A 19,387-nucleotide genomic window follows, 5' to 3' on the forward strand; every position below is an offset into this window, starting at 1 on the left:
TAATTTATACATGTTTTTTCATTGCTATTATGGGCTTACTTGTTGCCGGCATACTATGTCATTATTTGGTATGTAGATTCAATTTATTTGTTTTTGTATTGAACACTCTGGGGATTGCTCCCTATTTTCTGAAGTTGGGTTTTTTATTTTGTTTTAATTTTATCTCAATAAAATTTAATATTTTAATATATCTCTAATACTCTTCAGTTTTGTGTATGGATGGGTCATCCCCTATACAAATGTTGGATATATTGCCCTCGAGTTGGATATGATACTTTATAAACCCATGGATACCATTGGGACTTTTTGTGGTTGTCACACACGTACCATGCCTGGCCCATGTGCTTAACCTCGTGGTTCAGCGGTTTCTCAAAACCTACCCAGATCTTCTAGATCTGCTTGTCAAAGTACGCCGAGTGTGTACCCATTTTAGAAAGTCAGCAACAGCTTCTGTGGCCCTTGCCGTGCTTCAGCAGCATTTGCAGCTTCCAGCTCACTGACTGATCTGCCATGTCCCCACGCATTGGAACTCTACATTGCAGATGTTGGGAAGGATTTTAGTGCAAATGAGGGGAGTTGTTGACTACCAGCATCAACAAGGCAGTTGCTATTCAGGTCAGACTCCACACATATAACCTCAGGCATGGACATGGATGTCAGACATCTGTACCATCCTCAAAAACTTTGAGGACTCCACCATGATGGTGAGCGGCGATGACGCCATAATTAGCATCACCATCTCACTTCTCGGTCTTCTGAAACGCTCTCTGCTTACAATTAAAAAGGATGCATTGCATGTGGAGCATGATGAGATTGAGCAATGAACCATACAGGGTGATTCCACACAGCCCAGCCTCATCTCATCCCAACGCCTATTGGGTGACAATGAAAAAGAGAAGGAGGAAGAACAGGAGCTAGTTTCCTGCGCTATGGACGGTACTACCTGCAGAACTTTTATACCGTCTGTTTAGCGAGAATGGCCTGAGTACAGAGAGGAGGAGGATAAGGAGGAGAGCATGGTCGGTCATCCTCTTGGTGAGGACATGGAAATCTTGCCTGTTAGCAGTCTGGCACACATGGCTGAACTTATGTTACGCTGCCTTTCCCGTGACCCTTGCGTTGTCCAAATTTTGGGTGACAGTCATTACTGGTGAAACTTCTAGACCCACATAACAAGGAGAACTTTCTGTGTCTTATTCCTGTGCAGGACAGACCTAATAAAATAGTGCAGTATGATAAGGCCCTTGTTGTTGAATTATTTAAAAAATTCCCATCTGAAAACACTGGCAGCAGAGATCACAATTTGTTGGACAACCAAGCAGTACAGGTGAGAGAAACACAAATGCAATCCAGCAGAGGAAGGGGAACACTATCAAAATTCTGGGACAGTTTTCACAGACCCTCCCATTGCACAGATCCTGAGGTGTGGGGTTCTCTGCCAAGGAGGGAAAAGTTTCGGAAGATGGTGAGGGAGTACCATGCCGACCGTACCAACGTCCTCCGTGATTCCTCTGTGCCTTATAATTATTAAGTATCAAAGCTGGACACATGGCATGAACTGGCTCTCTACGCCTTGGAGGTCCTGGCCTTTCTAGTGCCGCCGGAAGAATTATAACTGATAGGCGTATCCGCCTTTCAACTGAAAATGCTGACAGGCTGACTCTTATAAAAATGAACAAGGGCTGGATTGGGACAGACTTCTCAACACCACCGAATGATAGCAGCGTAACATAAACTCAAATACAGTGTCTTTTTTTGGGGAGGTCTAACTCTATTCCCATGCATCTCTGTCTTCACACCCAGACATGGGTATACGCGTACTGATTTTGTCTATTTGCTCTTGTCCTCCTCCTACTCCTCATCCTCACCCTCCACATCCTCCTCCATAGCACCCCCATATCTACCATATCACCATATCTACGTCTCTTGTAAGGGACATTGGAGTTCCTCCAATGTTTTGGCAGCCGTTGCATTCACTGCATAGGCAAACAGTATGGGAGACCCACTTCCTAATAGTGGGAACATTGTTTTCAAGAGGCCCTCCGACCTCTACGCCTCTTGCAAAGGACATTGAAGTTCCTCCAAATTTTTGGCAGCCGTTGGACTCACTGCATACCATATAACTGTATAGGAGACCCTCTCCTTTCTAATGGGAACATGTTGTACTCATTACTGTGGTCCAGCTCTATGTGTCTTTCAATTGTTAGTGGGGTTTTTCCCAAATTTTGGCAGCCCTTGCAGTCACAGGATGGGCATTATCACTATAGGAGACTCACTCCTTTGTAATGGGAACATTTTTTTTTACTGAGACCCTCCTCTATGTCTCTTCAAAGGGGTATTGGGGTGCGTCCAAATTTTTGGCAGCCCTTGCAGTCACTGCATACCCAATAACAGTTTAGAAGACCCACTCTTTAATATTGGGAACAACAAAGCATAGCCGAATGCTGGCCCTTTAAGAATAGTAAGGCTGTAAAAATAGTGTTTGTGACTTTCACAATCCCTCCTTCATAAATGAAACAGGATGTATCTGATGATGATGTTTCACACACCACATGGCCAGATAAGGTTGTAAAATGTTAAAATGACATTTCCTGGTGAATGCATTTGTCACGGTTTAATAATAAAGACCTTAATTTAAAAACTGCATTTTGTGTTTACTTGTGTTATGTTTGTCTAATATTTAAATTTGTTTTGTGATCTGAAACATTTAAATGTGACAAACATGCAAAAGAATAAAAAATCTGGAAGAGGGCAAATGTTTTTCCACACCACTGTATATATTGTGGCAAGACGACTCACTCGGCTGATTCCAGAAGTAGATTCAGGGCACGGTTTCTTCTGCAGGTTTATTGTATGGCATAAAACTCTGCAGATTCAACAAATTAAACACAGCCTTTCTGGCATAATGGAAAAACAAAAGATAAACGATAGCACAGCCCATAGGAGTGTGGGGTTCGCCCACATAGGTTGTATCACAGCCTTCACCTCCTCTTGAGCTATAGCTTTCTAGTCTGGTGACCTTGCCTCTCCAGACACATAACAGCAGAAAAAAAATAGTGACTGAGCATTTAAGATAGCTCAGCCACACCCTGAGGGGAGGTAGGGTGAATGACTTCCCACCCATCTCTATGCCATTAATACAAAACCACACCATTTTATGGTGAATTAAGCACCAATGTATAATATGCTGGAGAAAAGCTGTAGGTTCAGCTCACACAGGCTAGCAGCCGTAGTGACACATACCTCCCATCGCACATAACACCAGTGACTCTGTCACAATATACATATACTTTGATGATCTTCATACCACCAAATTGAATGTTAGCCCATCAATTATATCCAAGATTATTCAAATTCTGTTGCTTACAGAATAGAGTGCAGCATGTTGTTAGATTGATTCCAAGCTTCCATATAAAGCAGACTTTGCATTTCATATGAGCAATAATTGAACATAGCTGTAATTACAAGATAGGGTGTTTCATTTTGGCTTTATGTAGGAACCAGCAGTACATAACATTCTATTTCACCTGTAGTATTCAAAATGGACTTTTATCTAGATTTCTCTAATAACAGAAACATAAAGGGTGTGTAGAGTATTCATGTACTTGAAAATTCTTTTGTGCATTGGCGGAAGCCACTCCGTTTAGCAGGTCCAAAGGACACCTTCGCTTTTTTCCTTTCACCCCTGTACAGGAAGCTGATTTTTGCAGCAAAGGAACATAGGTTGCGTTCATGAAGTGACTGCAGTACAGTAGAGCAAGTTAAAGAGAGATGAGTCAGCAAGACAGGTTAGAATTAGAAAGACACCCAAGGGGTTAAACAGGACATGAATTAATGTACAAAACCCAGGTCACAAAAAAGTAAGGGGATTTAAATAGGCACCCGTCCTGTCATTGGTCTGTTGACTGGGATTAGCCATTGGCTGGCCAGCTAGAGGTTTATTAACATGATTATCTTAATTAAGTTTCATGGCAGAGCGTCATGGGAATTTAGAACAGGATCTTTGCTATAAAAGGTAAAATTGCAGCCATCTCTCCATTCAGTCTGCAGTCAGAAGCAACCACCTCCCATGGCAGAGATCAGGTGATCACTGATTTCCTGACAGCAGGGATCCCCACTTGTTTTTTTTTTTTTTTTAAATCAGGGGCTAACAGGCCTCCTATCAGTGAAAAAGTGACAGGTCTACTTTCCGGCAATACATAAGTATTAAACCAGCAATCACACTATAAAATGTTAAATTCCAAAAGTGGAAACAAGTAAAAAAAAGTTTAAAAAGTTAAAACAAAATTGTAAAAATATCTAAAAATAAAGCACAAAGGAAAGAACAGAAAAATAATGAAAAATGATTTCTAATAACTTTGCATTTTATGAAAAACCAAAAATAAATAAAAAAATGCATATATTTGGCATCACTGTATCTGAAAGGAGATATAAAACTGTCACGCTATTTAACCCATACAATTAACACCGCAAAAATAAATAAATACACATCTAAAATGTTATTTTCCATCATTCTGCTACACAAAAAAGTCAAATAAAAGGCGATCAAAAAGTTTTCTGTAAAGTAAAAATGGCATCACTGAAAATGAAATCTTGTCTGCCAAAAAAAAGACTCTCAGAATATGGAGATGTATAAACATTATTTTTTTCATACAAAATGGTTCTTGCATTGAAAAGTACCAACACATGTAAAAAACTGTATAAGTAGTCTAGTATCGATGTAAGAATAACATTGTCTTTTAATTTTTACACATGGTGAACGGCATAAAAAAATATTCATTAATTCCTAATTTTTTGTTCAGTCTGCCTCTCAAACTTCAGAATCGATAAAGATCAAAAATTGCTTTGTACTTTCAAAATTGTATGAATAAAAACTTCAACTTATCCCATAAAAACAAGCCCTTATGCAGCTCTGTAAAGTTATAGATCTCAAATTATAGTGAAGCAAATTTTTTTTAGTAAATTTTTTTATTTTTTTTATCTTGCCTGAAAAATGCTGTGTTTTACAACATCAGGAACATGAATGAAGTTTCTGAAATCTCACACACGCTGCTTTTTTTAACCATCAATGTGTTTTTTCAATCTGTTCAGCATTTTTACCCATTCAAATGGATACTTTGAATAATGCGGCCTAATCTGCGGGGTTTCCTCATTCGTCACTTATAACTCGTTCAGAGTGATTACCTGGCTATTTAGCTGGATGGCAATAGTCAGACCATTGTCAGTCGTAGCCTGCCTCGTTGGTGTGTTTGCTCTGTGCATTGATATTCTGATCTTTGTTGTCAGACCTCAGATTTGCCTTTTTTTACTACTCACTTAACTTGTCCCTTTTGTCCTTGATGTACTCTCCTGGCATTTGACCTCGGACTTCTTGACTTCCCCACCTCATGGCTTGTCCATGAGAAGTGATTCAGCGCCACATTACAACTGGTTGTTACATTTTTTTATTTTTCATCAGTATGGATCCAGTTCACACGTTTTGGGATTAGGTGATTAATCTGACGCAAATTATTTAGGATAAGGCTAAAGAATAATGGAATCTTGAATCGTCGCAATCGCAGTTGCATGGTCAGGTATCTAGTTTGATGAAAACTCCCTATAGCTCTCCGCTGCTGGCTGCTGGATGATTGTACCCTCAGATGTGCAGTTTGTCTCTCCCAAACCTGTAGCGGCCCTTCCTGAAAAATTTTCACGAGAGAAAAAACAGTTTAGAGTGGTCAGGGAGAGCTGAAAGTTATTTTTACCCTGCAAACTCGGTTTTCAAAGGATAAGTTCCAGTGGGTAGGAATAATTATGTCCCTTCTGAGAGGGGACCTCACACCTGGGCGTTTTCTTTATCCCACAAGATCCAGAATGTTAACGCCTTTGGTGTAATTTATGAAGAACCTGACAGAATCCAGGTCGCACAGGCTAAGATCATGAATCTGACACAAGGGAGACGCATCTCTAAGGACTAAGGACTATAGTACCACATCGGCCAATGGTCTACTGAGGTTCTGTGGAATGATGTGGCCCTCATGTGCCAATTCCATAGGGGCCTTTCTAAAGCTCTTAAGGATGCTCTAGCTCACCATACTCTCCTTGTTCTTTGGTGGAGGCCATGACTCAGATCATATGCATGGAAAACAGAATTCGTGAGAGATGTGGTGAGCAGCTGGATGTCTTTTATATTCCCTCTGAGCATATCCATTTACCTGAGGTGGAAAGACCCATTCAAATTTTTACAATTAAGAAGACAGTATTACTTCAGAATTGGGTCAAATGGATTTTGATGGAGTTCACGCTCCAAGTGGGAGTGCTTCACTCTGAATCCATCTCCTGTTTTGTTTTGGATAAGTTGCCTGCTGGGTTGGTACTAGGACTTCCATGGCTGCTTATTCACAATGCTGTTATTGATTGGTGTAAGTAGAAAATTGCTAAGTGGAACCCTAATTGTCATAAGAAATTTCTAAGTTCGGTACAAATATGATCCTCTAGTCTGGAGGATCTGCCAGGGACCTGAAATACTTTGGAGATGTGTTTTCGGAAAAAGAGGCGGAGATACTACCTCACCATGGTCCCTATGATAGTGCTATTAATCTTGTCAGTAATACCAAATTAGCTAAAGCTCACCTTTACAATTTTTCTGGGCCTGAACATACCACCATGAAAAACTATGTGAAAAAGCTTACTGGAGGGTCATACTCGTCTTTCCTCCTACCCGGTAGCTGCTGAATGTTTCTTTGTATAAAAAAGATGGGGGTCTCCGTCCTTGGCTCGATTTCTGAGAACTGAAAAAAATCACAGTAAAGAATATATACCCACTTCCACTCATCCCCAACCTATATAATCAGCTAACAGAAGCTAAGCTTTTTTCTAAACTTGATTTTAGAGGGGCTTACAATTTGATACGCATCCGGAAAGGTGATGAGAGAAAAACTGCATTTTTTACTGTCTGAGGGTTTATTTGAAAATCTTATCATACCATTTGGGTTAACCAATGCACCGGCTATATTTTAAAACTTTATGACTTATATTTTTTCCGATTTCATTGGAATATTTATTGTGATTTACCTTGATGATATTTAATTTTTTTCTCCTGATTTGGATTCTCAACAGGAACATGTTCATGCGATATTACAAAGGTTGAGGGAGAACTCTTTGTTTGCTAAATTAAAGAAACTTATTTTTTCTGTTTAGGAAAATTTCTTTCCTGGGATTTATTTTATTGGCTGAGGGTTTAAACTGGATCCTGGGAAGGTGCAGGCCATTATATATTGGATTCAACCTAGTGACCTTAAAGCATTGCATTTTCTAGGGTTTATCAGCTATTATAGAAAATTCACTAAGGGTTTTTCTCCAATTGCTAAACCTCTTACTGACCTCACACGTAAGGGGGCGAATCTCAAGGTTTGGTCACCGGATGCTAATAGGGCCTTTAAAAAATTGAAAGTGCTTCATGTTGGTTCCTGTTCTAATCCAACTCGATCCCCAGGAACCATTCATTGTGGAGGTGGATGCTTCAGAAGTCAGCCAACTAGCGGCCATGTGCACTTTTTTCTCAAAAATTTTCTTCTGCCGAAAGAAATTATGATGTTGGGAAGAGTGAGTTACTTGCTGTTAAATTAGCCTTTGAGGAATGGAGAAATTTTTTGGAGGGGGTGGTTCATCAAGTCATTGTGGTCACTGATCATAAGCATTTAGCTTGAATTGTATCAGCCAAACGGCTAAACTCCAGAAAGGCCAGATGGTCCTTGTTTTTCTCTAGGTTCAATTTCTATATCACATTCAGGCCAGGGTCCAAGAAGGTGAAGACTGATGCATTATCAATGAGTCTTGATTTAGTTTCTCCTCCAAAACCTCCATACTTCTTTCTTCCTCAGAGTATTGTGGTTTCAATGGCTTGGAGTTGGAAGCAGAGATTCCAAAATTGTACATGTGTACCTAAGATTGCATCTGTTGCAGGAGTTTCATAATTCCCTCTTAAGTGATCATCCTGAGGTCACAGCTACACAGAATGGTTATCGCTAGACTCTTTTGTTGGACATCCATGTGTAAGGATACTAAAGTATCCGCTTGTGAAGTTTGCGCACTTACTAAGTATGTGATAACGGGCTGGCCGGGGAATTGGCACCACTGCCTATTCCAGAAAGACCGTGGACTCATCTGCCATGGATTTCATCATGGATTTGCCTCTGTTCAGTGGGAAAACTGTTATTTGGGTGGTGGTTGACCGATTCAGCAAACAGGCTCATTTTGTTCCTTTGTCAGGGTTACATAATGCTGAGACACTATCCAGATTGTTTATTTGTCATGTTGTGAGATTTCATGGAATTTTTCTTAACATTGTGACTGACAGGGGATTGCAATTTGTCTCCAAATTCTGGAAAGCCTTTGTAAGTAAACTGGGGATTGACTTGTCATTTTCCTCTGCCTACTACCCTGAAACAAACGGCCAGACAGAAAGGAGAAATCAATCTTTGGAACAAATTTTAAGGTGTTTTGTTGCGGCTCAGCAGGAGGACTGGTCTTCATTCTTACCTTTTGCTGAGTTTGCCTTTAACAGTCAGGTCAATCAGTCCACTGGAACCTTGCAGTTTTTCTGTAATTATGATTTCTATCCCAATTTTGGTGAATTTTCAAGGATAAGTGCTGAATGTCTTGGGGTGAAGGTCACCATACAGAAACTTGGGATTGTCTGGAGGGATGTTCAAAAAACTACTGAGTCACTCAGATTTGCTAAAAATGGAAAGCTGATAGAAAACGTTTGGTGGGTCCTGTCTTTAACCCCTTCACTCTACAAGCCTGTTTGCACCTTCATGACCAGGCCAAATTTTATAATTCTGACCACTGTCACTTTATGAGGTAAAAACTCTGGAATGCTTCAATGGATCCCACTGATTCTGAGACTTTTTTATGACATATTGTACTTCATGATAGTGGTAAAATTTATTCGATATGACTTCTGTTTATTTATGAAAAAAAAACAGAAATTTGGCAAAAATTTAGCAATTTTTAAACTTTTAATTCATATGCCCTTAAATCAGAGAGATATGTCACACAATAGTTAATAAATAACAGTTCCCACATGTCTACTTTACATCAGCACAATTTTTGAAACAAAATGTTTTTTTGCTGAAAGTTATCAGGGTTAAAAGGTGACCAGCGATTTCTTATTTTTCCAACAAAATTAACAAAACCATTTTTTTAGGGACCACATAACATTCAAAGTGACTTTGAGGGGTCTATATGACAAAAAATACCAAAAAGTGACACCATTTTGGAACCTAAACCCCTCAGGGAACTTGTCTAGATGTGTGGTGAGCACCTCTAATGCTTCACAGAAGTTTATAACATTGAGCTGTGAAATTAAAAATTTCACATTTCTCCGACAAAAATGTTCTTTTAGCACCAATTTTTTTATTTTCACAAGGGTAACAGGAGAAAATGGAACCCAAATTTTGTTGTGCAATTTCTCTTGAGTACGCAGATACCCCATTTGTGGGGGAAAACTATTGTTTGAGTGCACCGCAGAGCTCAGAAAAGGAGTGGCGGTTTGGAAATTAGACTTTGATGGCATGGTCTGTGGGTCTTATGTCTCATTTGGAGAGCCTCTGATGTGCCTAAACAAACCAGACCCCTCAAGGAATTTATCTAGATGTGTGAGGAGCACTTTGAGCCCACAGGTACTTCACAGAATTTTACAATGTTGATTTGTGAAAATGAAAAAAATATATTTTTTCCACAATGATAGCAGGAGAAAATGGACTACAAAACGTATTGTGCAATTTCTCCTGAGTACGCCGATACTCCATATGTGGTCGAAAATGACTTCTGAGGTGCAGTGCAAAGCTCAGAAGGGAAGAAGCACCATATTGGAGTTCATATTTTGCTGGACTGGTTTGTCGGTGCCATGTCATATTGGCAGAGCCCCTAAGGTGCCAGAACAGCAGAACTCCCCATAAGAGACTCCATTTTACAAACGACACCTCTCAATGAATTAATCAAGGGGTTAAATGAGCATGTTGACACCACATATGCCTCACAGAATTTTACACCATTGGGCGGTGAAGAAAGAATGATTAAATTTTTACCACCAAGTTTTAGCCACAGATTTTACATTTTCACACTTGGAAATGGGTAAAAATGGCACCAAAATTTGTCACACAATTTCTGCTGAATGTAGAAATACCCAATGTGGCTGTGTAATAGAAGTCAAAAAGCCTTATTGTCATCTGCTGGTTGACCGCAATCAAACGGAACCAAGATGCCTTAGGACTGTTGAAAGGGGAACAGATTTGAACGTGAGACCCGGTCAGGTGACGTTCAGTGAGGAGCTTTTAAATGTAACGGTCGAACGCGCCAAACCTGAGGTGATTTTGGCACCACGCTGCAGAGAGAAGGAGATGCGCTGAGGAAACCAGCCTGACAGGTGGCAGGCAGAGACCTACGAGGCAGTACAAGCGGATGCCGGTGAACAAATGCCGGATTCACAGCAGAGGTCCCCCGAGTACCGCAGTCGCTGAGGAGAGCCGGGATCTGCTTGCGGTACTGAGTGACTTCACAGTACCCGACATTGCCCGTCAACCGACAAGGTCCGGACCCCGCTATCCAAGGCGGGAGAGACCACCTCCAACGGCCAAGAAAAGAGGAGATAAGAGAGAACTGCGTCAGGGAGTCACGCCAGCAGAATCAGAGGAACTGCATCGCTGAACAGGGCCGACACTTCAAATGATCATCCACGGTACCGGGGGCAGTGGAGTTTAGGATGTCAGGTTGGGAGGGAGAAGGGCGAAGTGGAAAAAGCAAAACTAGATTTAATTGACTTTGTTAGAAAAAGACTTGCGGCCTAGCGGGAATAACCGGTGTCCCCCGCTAGGGCCACGGAGTTAAAGAACTGCTGTGGTGACTCCCATGCCAGGGCGCATCACATTATTTTGGGAGATTGTTCATTGGCATTTTAAATTACCTCTTCATTCTTGTTACTAACCCCTTGTTTAAAGCCTGGTTATATATATATATATGTAAATTTTTTTACACATCTCTGACTGCCCTCACTTCCTGTCTCTGCGTGTTGCATTTCTGACACCTGCATTACAGCTGTACAGTACTGCTTAGTCACAGAATGAGACTCGGGAGGGACAAAGCACTATTTGCCTCCTGGAACACAGATTTTCTTAGAATAGTATGCCGACTCTATATACATAGCTCCTAAGTGCTAGAAGAGCAGATTCCTCCCTCAAGTGACCCCATTTTGGAAATTATACCACTTTGGGAATTTATCTACAGGTGAGGATTTTAACTACATGGGTGCTTTCCAGAAACAAGTAGCAGTGGATGTTGCTGAGTGAAAATTGCAAACTGCCGTTGTAGTTGTCAGTATGTTGTAGTGACCAGTACATTGTGCCCAGCTCATGCTTCTGGAGACATGCACCCATAAATTAAATTTGTGCTACTAGTAATGTGAAAGCCCCCTATATTTCCATTAACTGATGATGGACCTGAGTGGGGGATTTTTTTGTGGATTGAGCTGAAGCTTTTATTGGGAACAATTTACATAACATTTTGGTTCACTTTTATCCGGCGCTCTAAGCTGAGCACTTACTTTGGGGTTTCCATTTACATCTCTGAGTGACATAATTCAGATGAAACCCCAGAGGAATTCATTCACTATAATGAGGCAGCAGGGTTATTCTGGATTCAGTCTTGCCTCTGTCTTGTGGTGTCCTTTTTTTCAGAGGTGTACAAAACTGTGGCCGACGGCAATTTTATGCATGCCTATTAAAAAGACAGGCACCATTGGATCATAGGTCAGACAGCATCCACGGTGCCTCCATTTGCCTCATTATAGGGAATCTTCCGCGAGGTGTTCCATCTGAATCATGCATGTTAGAGATTTACATGGAAAATGCAGTGTAAGCGCTCAGTGTAGAGTGCAGGATAAATGTGAGCCGAGCCTTACTGCTATCTTTGGGAGGCAGAATGAACAAATCAACAGCAGGTTAAGAATTTTATTTATTTTTTACGCCATTCCTCGTGTGATATAAGTGAAAAGATGACTTTATTCTTTGGGTCGGAGCGATTATAGTGATATCAGATTTATATTGGGTTTTTATGTTTGGCTGCTATCACACGCTAAGAGAAGCTTATTTTTTGCAAAAACTAGTTTTAAAATCGCCATATTTTGGGAGCTTTACTTTTTAGATATTTTGGCAAACAGAGTCATGTGAGGGCTTGCTTTTGGCAGTAAGAACACCCAAGAGAGGGAAAGAGGTATACCATGAAGCAGTGATCACCATACATGAAAGACTGTACACTTGTATTAGAAAAAAATGTATATAAAAATATTTAGTTAAATAAATGAAGACACATAGAGTCACACAATTCATTAAGACATAAGTAAAAACTCAGTGGAAATCCTCACTGACTGAGAGTCCATCCACTAAAAGTCATCCCGCAAGAGTAATTAGACCACATGAGTCAAATAAGTCAAATAAATCAGGCTGCATGTAAACTCCCGCTAACCCAGGAGTGTCTCTGGTGGTCAATGAATCGCCCAGGTAAAAAACAATATTTTGTCTAAGACCAAGTCAGAGAAATCCTCCGTTATCAATATGCAAGACAAACCTGTAATCCCCGTATAGCACTTTGATCTCAGTCACTGGACACCCAGAAAGAGAGTACCAACTAAATGTACAAGAGAGTAAATACATAAAGTAATGCAGTTGCAACAATTATCCTGATACTACAGGTCTTGACCTCCTATCTGATTGATTAAATCCATAAACCATGTGATGAGTGCAAGGAGGATACCCTGGTATATCTCACACTGGCAAAAAAGAGCCCATTAATAATACCAGACTGTCCACTGTCAGGGCTTTTTTTGGCGGGATGAGTTGATGTTTATATTGGTACCATTTTTGGGCACATTAAATTTCTTGATCGCTTTCTATTCTGATTTTTGTGAGGCAGAATAAACAAAAAGCAACAATTCAGGAATTGTTTTTTTGTTTTTTTTTATGCCATTCTGCGTATGGTAAAATTGATAAGGCAGCTTTATTCTTCGGTTCAATACAATAACAGCAATACCACATTTATATATTTTATGTTTTATATTTTTTTATGTATTGGCGCTTTTACACAATAAAAAACTATTTTGTAGAAAAAGTAATCATTTTTGCATCACTTTATTATGAGACCCTTTTTATTTTTCTGCGATTGGAGCTGTATGGTAGCTTGTTTTTTGCAGGACAAGATGACCCTTTCAGCTGTACCTTTTTTTTATCAACAATCGTTTTTTTTTTATTGCATTTTATTCCACTTTTTGTTCGGCGGTATGATGCTAAAGCATCCTTGCCTTGTTTTTTTTTTTTTTTTTTTTTACCATGTTCACTAAAGGGGTTAACTAGTGGGACAGTTTTATAGGTCGGGTCATTCTGGATGCGGCGATACCAAAATTGTGCACTTTTATTGTTTATTTTATTTTTTTCAGAATAATATTTATTTATCGGTACAATATATATTTTTTTATTGTTTCGTGATTTATTTTTTTCTTTTTACAACTTTTTTTTCACTTTTTTACTTTGTCCCACTATGAGACTTTCACTTTCTCCAGTCTGATTGCTGTTATAAGGTATAGCAATGCAGGAGCATTGCTATACCTCATAACTGTCAGTGCTGCAGACACAAGTTAGTATCATGCACTACACATCATCTAACTACCTTGCTAGTGCCTGGTGAACCGGATGTCATCAAGATGACATCAGGTCACCATCAGGTCACCATGGCAACAATTGGGCCCTGCGATGACGTCGTGGGATCTCTGATCCAAGAGCAGAGGGGCTTCTATCCCTCTGCCTGCTCACTAAATGCTGTAATCGCAGCATTTAGGAGGTTAAAGTGCTGGGAGCGGTGCGGGCACTGGTCCTGGCACTTTAGCCGGGTGTCAGATGTCAGAATCAGCTGACACCCGGTGGAGATCAAGAGCACAGCCTCTATGCGCTCAAAATCACTTGGACATATCCATATGTTCAATATCGGTAAGTACATACCAACCCAGATGTATGGATACTGCTAAGGTCGTTAAGGGGTTAAAGTAGGTGATAAGTTTGGTTATTATTCAAAAATTTTAAACTTAAAGTACATTCGGCGAAGTTGTATCTGAAGTACATTGGTCCCTATGAGATTCTGGAAGTGGTAAATCTGGTGGCTTTTAGATTGTAGCTTCCTCCATCTCTTCGTATCCCTAACATCTTCCACAGATCCCTATTGAAGAAGTTTGTCCCTTATCTCCCTCATCTCCGCCTCCTCCAGTTTCAGTCGATGGCGGTTTGGAGTACATGGTACAGAGAATCATGGATTCTTGGAGGGTCTGAAATTCCCTTCTTTACCTCATCCATTGGAAGGGATACGGACCCGAGGAGAGATCCTGGGTTCCAGCTTGATCTGTGAAGGCTGATTGTCTGGTCAGGGCCTTCCATTATAAATTTCCTGGGAAACCTGGGGTTCCAGTGGCTCCCTAGAAGAGGAAATACTGTCATGATTCCACCATTCAAAGTCTCGTAAGGATGCTGTGAGTGACAGCTCAGCTGCCCTATAGGATCAGGGGGGTTCTGGGCTATCAGTATTGTGAGTGACAGCCTAGTGGCCAATCAGACACAGGGGCGTACAGGGCTGTCAATATTGTGAGTGGCAGCTCCACTGCCCAATGTAGCTGCGTCTGCAAGATTTCCTCCAGGTGTCACCGCATGGTTTTTTGTTGCCTTCCCCTGGATCAACGTTGCGGAATAGCTGCAGTGCACAAGAAATAGGCTGAACTGGATGGACGCTTGTCTTTTTTCGGCCTTATAAACTATGTAACTATGTAACCTGTTCAGGGTGATTACCTGACTATTTAGCTGGCTGGCAATGGTCAGACCATTCTCAGTCGTAGCCTTGCTGGTGGTATATTTGCTCTGTGCTCTGTGTTCTGATATTCTGATCTTTGTTGTCAGACCTTGGATCGCCTTTTTGACTACTCGTTTGTCTTATCCATTTTGTCTTTGACGTACTCTCATTGTATTTGACCTCTGACTCTATGACTTCCCCGCCTCATGGCTTGTCCGTGGGAAGTGACTCAGCATGACAATTATTAAATAAAGTGAAACATTTGACATATCTGGCCATATCAGAAACACTAAAACTGGATAGATATGAAAGGGATGAAAGGGTCGATTTTGACTTCTAGGGTTGCTACCTCCAATAGGTGGCACTAGAAACCCTAATCTCTCTCTTTGTAAAGAGACTATTTGCATTTACTATTTCAAGTGAGCACTGCATGACCTATAAGTCTTCCTAAGATATTTTGGCATTCAGTGGGTACCCTCCGAGGGTAAAGCCTGTAATTATATAAAGGTGTTAAGAATCCAAAGGTCAAGTCACATCAAATGACATCTATATTTTTCTAGTTATATCAATGTATTTCTGGCAAAAACGTAATGACATCAAACTATTCTTGTAACTATTAGGTTCACAAACTCCCAATGCAATCTAATAAAGGCCAATGTAGTCTTTAACCGAATATATACCCGGCTCTTTCTAGTGTGACATAATATCACCCGTGTCACAACAAAGTCATTAATCACTTTTGAGCGGTAAAGCGTACGATTTATGCATTATGCATATCATCCTCACTATAATTATTTATACCGCCATATAGGCTTTATTAATGACCCTTTGCAGCTTGTAGATCAGGTCTGAAACATAGTTCAACATGACTTATCTGGAAATAAACCATTTAAGATCCCAGTCAGCAGCAATGATTTTTCAGTGTTTAAGAAATACAAATAGAGTTGCATTGCAGTATGTGAGCTATATAAAGTTATTATCTAAATCATCAATCTGATCTGTGAAGAAGAGGTGTGAACAGCCTGGATGTTAGAATAATGAGGTATCACCATCGTTTGCTTTTGCCCTTAAACATATCTTGTTGATTAAATAAAAACAATTGGTTTTCTAAGGTTACAAAATGTCAACAAGTGGTTAATTGCGGTCACAATGTCTCTGCCTCCAAATAATAACCAGGCAGCACTGCTCTTGCGGTTTTCTATTACCCACGAAAACTTCACATTTTAGAGAATTCTTTGATAGTTTCAAATCTGATGATTATTTTATCTTTCGCTTTACTGCCCATATACCATATATATATAACCAAAATACTGCCACCATGTGATTGAAAGGATACATGACACGATAAGGCATTTACATATGTGACCAATAGAGGGGGATTTTACTCCTAAGGGCTCACTCACACAAGCGAATAAATCGGAAGAGTGCAATGTGGAAAAACATCGCATTGCAAGCTGTGATTGTCTGTGAGAATCGGATCGCACTCATCAATACAAGTCAATGGATGCGGGAAAAAAAATTGCACGGCACACAGACCATGCGTGTGCCGTCCGATCTTAACACATAATTGCACGGCACACACACCATGCGTGTGCCGTCCGATTTTTACACATAATCGTACAGCACACAGACCATGCGTGTGCCGTCCGATTTTTACACACACATCTCAAAGGAAACCCAACATTTCATCAGCCAACTACAGTAAATTCACAGCCCGAACTGTCAGAATAGAATAGTTAGAATAGATATATAGATAGAATAGATAGATAGAAATAAGTCAGTGAGATATATACTGTATTTTTCGGACTCTAAGTCACACTTTTTTCCTCCAAAATTTTTGAAAGAAAGTTGGGGGTGCGTCTTATTATCCAGATGTACCGTACCTTATAGTCCAGCTGTAGATGGTGTGGGGGGAGCGGCAGTGGGTGAGGAGCGGGTCACAGGAAGTAGGAGCCGCCTGCTGCTGGTAAAAACCAGTAGAAATGGTCGGCACTCCATTCTGAGAAAGGTGGTGCACGTGGAAGATTAGAATATTTATCAATGAATTAAAATCCCGGCACTCGCATGTGTTTTCAATGCTTTTTTAATGGAGAACCACAGAAGACATTTAAGCCCATCCCGAGCTTTTAGCAATTGTGGACTAGTATTAACAACTTTGCAGTTATAGGAAACATCCCTGGAAATACCAAAAACAACAAGAAAAAAAGAAAAAAACTTTTGTGACAGAAAACACCACGAAAATTATCATCAAATAAGTTATTACAATTAATCACAAAAATGTGTGTGTACACACAAAATTACAAACTATATGCACAACATATATCTAACATACAAAAAATACAGCTGCAGCTAACACTATGCCCTCTGTTAAAGAAAGTGAATATTCACTGTTCACTACGCCCATGGGCTTGGGGAACAGTGAATCTTCATTTTCCTTAATAGTGCGCACAGTGCTAGCCGCAGCCACCAGCTACTGCAGCGGCTAAGCCATCCCGTGTGTCTGCTATTAAAGAGAATGAATATTCACTGCTCCCCACACCCATGGGAGTGGAGAGCAGTTAATATTCATTCTCTTTAACAGCGGGCACACGTGATCGCCGAGCAGCTGCAGGAGCTGGCAGCTGCGGCTAACACTGTGAGCGCTATTAAGAAAAATTAATATTCACTGCTCTCCACTCTCATAGTCCCGGGCATGGGGAGCAGTGAATATTCTGGCAGCTGACCTCAGCGTGTGAGGGCGCATGGCAGTGACGTCATGCACTGCTGTGGCACTCCAGGGGTCCGGTTGCCACAGTGGCATTGCCTCCCTCACAAGGGGTGATGCCATGCCTAGAAGCATGGAGGGGTCCCCTAATCAGGTATACCAGCATACTACACTTTCCTGGCTCCAGACCAGGGAGGGGAGCTACTCCCCTTAACAACTGGAATCTGGAGGCGGGGTTAGAGAGAGTGAGTTGAGAGGAGTTGGAGACAAGGCAGCAATGAGGAAGAACCTGAGGAAGGGAGCTGTGATCAAGCTCACCCCAGAGAGAAGCGCAAAGGAACCGGACACCGGAGTTCGTGGTTGTGGGGCACTGAAGGCCCAGCAGCTGAATCCGGAGGGCAGGAGACTGCAGGTCTTCTGGCCCCAACAGATGCCCGGCGGCTCGGCAGCATCATTGGGCCCAGCATCGCCACATGGGAGCGACACTTGAGGAAGGCCCGGGCTGCCTGCCATACGGGTAAGGAAAAAGACGTTTTACTCAGGGACGAGGGCCGCAGCATAGCTTCAAGCAGCAGGGCCAAAGAGAATAGAGCAGAGGGAAGGCCTACAACTCCACCTGGCGAGGTGGATCCCCAACTTGTTTCCAGGCCGCCCGGGCCTCCACTACCAGCTAGTACCCGTGCCCTGGTCTGCTCTGACAAACCGTAAGTAAATATAGAGGAAACCGCCATTGATCTGTTGACTGGTCATTATCTGCGCCATCACCTGCACTACACCGACATCTACCTCCTCATAAAATCATCATATACTGCCCTGGAGCTTAGCTCTACCTGTGGAGAGCTGAACCAACTCTGCTGCATCACCATCAGCTGGAGTGGATCTGCACCACAGCGGCGGCCCCATATAGCCGCATACCACAGGTGGCGTCACAAACATTATCTCTAAAAACTGTATTCCCTTTTACTTTTCCTTTAATTGACCGCTCTGGGTCATGAACCAGGTCACTGCCACCGTGACATCCCCAGCACCGACCGGCCCGGCTACCGAGTACCCCACAGCCCAGGGGGCACGTCATTCCTGGCGTCACGAACAGGATCCGAACCCCGGTATAACCGGGTACTGCATGCCATAGACTTTGCTGAACTGTATCATCATGTCATTTGCTGTCAGCAGAGGGGAAGCAGGAGGCCCCGATCCGGAACCGCCTGGTAAGCGATCCCTCTCGCCTGCAGAGCAGCATACTGGTATGCCAGCAGACACCCAGGACCTGGCTGAGGTTCACTAGGGGGGGAGGAAGATGCCCAACCTGGGAGAGGATTCAGCCGTGGGCGCGGCTGCCGCCACTGTACTGCCGTTATCTATGCCGTATATACCAGGGGTGGCGTGGTTGCCCCAGTACTCAGGGGAGTCGCACACCTTGGGCGACTTTAAGGAGAGAGTGCGCAGTTTGTTCCAAGTGTACCCCCTGTCTGAGGAGCAGAAAGTCAGCATCCTTATAGGGCAGCTAATCGGTGCAGACCAGAGGGAGGTGAAGTCCTGGCAGGGCAGGGACAAAAGCACTGTTAAGTAAATACAGGCCCGGTTAAAGGATACCTTTGACACCCGCACAGCATCTGAGATTAAAATGAAGTTCTACGGGTGCAATCAAAGGGTGCAGGACAGTGTATGGGACTATGCTCTAAACCTGTAGGAGGTGCTGCGGCCATTAAACAGGTAGACCCTGACAGTGTGTGAGACAAGGACAGATTGCTAACCGAACAGTTTATTGAGGGGCTCCTGTCTAACGCTCACCGGACATAGCTGCGCATTATGGCTCTG

Source organism: Phyllobates terribilis, unplaced genomic scaffold, assembly GCF_046119375.1.
Source record: "Phyllobates terribilis strain yellow unplaced genomic scaffold, ASM4611937v1 Scaffold_1__5_contigs__length_1240528914, whole genome shotgun sequence".
Classification (NCBI taxonomy): domain Eukaryota; kingdom Metazoa; phylum Chordata; class Amphibia; order Anura; family Dendrobatidae; genus Phyllobates; species Phyllobates terribilis.